This window comes from Bremia lactucae (genome assembly GCF_004359215.1).
Source record: "Bremia lactucae strain SF5 chromosome Unknown BlacSF5_NotPlaced_11_SHOA01000003.1_306292bp, whole genome shotgun sequence".
In the NCBI taxonomy this organism is placed as follows: domain Eukaryota; phylum Oomycota; class Peronosporomycetes; order Peronosporales; family Peronosporaceae; genus Bremia; species Bremia lactucae.
This window is the reverse complement of record NW_027152023.1, coordinates 188,914-191,166: the sequence shown is the minus strand read 5'-3', so window position 1 is coordinate 191,166 and position 2,253 is coordinate 188,914.

Genomic DNA, 2,253 nt, shown 5'->3' with positions numbered 1-2,253 from the left:
GTTAATTATTAATATATTAAAGCCACTAGATAGAAGATCGTTATGAAAGAACTTGATATTAAGACAGGTTTACTTTTTCTCAATTCTGAAGCCTTATAAGTTACCTTTGGTAGCTAAGACTTTGTATCTACTTAACCTCTTAGCTACTTAGAACTTTTCTCTGAACGTCGTGTAATCAAATACACTTTAAAGGGTAAACAGTACGATGATGATGTCATCGTACTTGTAAGATGACAGATTTGATGTCATCCTTGGAATAATAAGGACCAACCATACGTTTCTTTGCTGTTATAGATGCGCCTGTTGCTAGGCGCACTGTCATCCTCGTTAGAGATATATCGCGCTTAATGAATTCAAGTCTGCTATCTTCTAGCGATTTGCGTCAAATAAAATTGTTCGATTCACAATCGACATGGGACACAAGTGGCAATTCATTTACCGCTACTTATTTTAAGGTGATGAGGTTAACCTCATCACCTACGGCAGTGATACACAATGTTTGTGTGTGAGGAGCAACTTTCGTCAAAAGGCCTGCATATTATTTTTACGTTACTGGATCAAGAAAGTGCTTTGCACCTACTTACCCGACCGTTTTTGACGATTCGCCTCGCCGTTGCGATTTCTCAACAGCGTCGGATCCGCGTCCTCCGCTGTTCCTAGCAAGGTGGTCGATCTTTTCGCTCAATGTTTTTAGGCATTGGGCGTGGGGCACTACACTCATAAGCGTAGTGGCCCGTCTTTTGACAACGATTGCATTTTTGCAATCGTTTGTAACTTTAGCGAGGTTTTACGCTCTACATATGAGGGGTGCATAGGTTCTGGACCTCCGTTTTCTTGTCGTCTCTGAGGACGATAAGATCCAGAGTGGACGAAAGCTTGTTTCAGGCTGAAGTCCTCTTGTCGCTACAGAGATCGGTTGGCCTAGACTCTCTATTGAAGCCGGAACAGGTGGGTCTTGACAGGACCGTCAGCAAGATCCGTAATAAACACAATTACCTGTGTCTGTGCATCTATTGGATGACTCATGATATAGCTTCGAAGGTATCGTGCATGTTGGGCATAAACGTGAAGATCACGCTTGCCCTGAATTCGGCACGTGCCGGCTTAAAATGTTTGCCTGAGCCGGGTCTAAAGACTTCATACGACCCAAAATATCAATGGGTGTGAAGCTTGAGCCCCAAGGCCCAAATTTTGGCACGTCCGGCTAAGTTGGACATGCCAAATTTCACTTTCGTCGCATCATCATTGATGCGGCGAGCTTCAATGGCGTCGTTTAATTTGACGAACCATTTTAAAAGGGAGTCGCCTTTGACTGCCTTAAACTTGGAGATCTATCTTTAAATTTTCGGGTCGACGCGGAAGCGTCGGCCCGTTAGCAGCATGTTAATGCTGCTGTCACAACAGTTCTTACTGATGAGCACCTGCTCTCTCTTACCTCCGCGTGTTGAAAGCGCGGAGGTTTTGGGCCCCGTCGAGTTCATGTATGAACTCGGCTATAGCTGCATGTTGCTCGTCGCTTTGTTGTGCGACATAATGGTGCTCACAACCACGACCTTGTGCACCTTAGTGCATATTCTTCCGTACGCAGGCTTCTGAATATTGTTCGTCAACAGGTGGATTCGCTTCACAATGCTGGTGTCCCTCTTAGAACAAATTTATTAATACTTCAATTAAATAAAAATTCCTTCTGTGTTACAGCAAAAGATGCACGCAAGCGCTACGAAGGACAGATCTTGCTTGACAAACCCCTTCAGAAGCTTTGCTAAATAAACTCTTGCTAAATCCTCATCCAAAATTACATTGCATTCGAAGAAATGACAGAAATCAGTTGAATGTGCTTCTGGTTCTCCCTAGTTCTGGTAAGAAAATAAGCAAGCAGTTTTGCGTCAACGAAATCTGCATATTAGACTGCACATACAAGACGAACCGTTTTAACTTGCCAATGTTGCATGGTGAGGGGTTTCCGACAAGCAATGACTCCTTCACCCTATTTTACTGTTTCTTGACGAAGAAACAGGGCAGGATTACACTTGGGCATTTAATTCGTTTCAGTCAATTTTTCATTTAACTGAAAACATGTGTTTGTCACGGATCGGGAGCTTGCGCTTACGAACGCTCTTTGGACTGTATTCCTCGGAAGCCCAGACGGTACATCTACAAACAATGGTTAGCGTACAAAGAGAATTTTGATGTTCGGATTTTTATTTTCATTGTTATAAATTTGCTATCCTTACTAACTTTTACTCCATATTA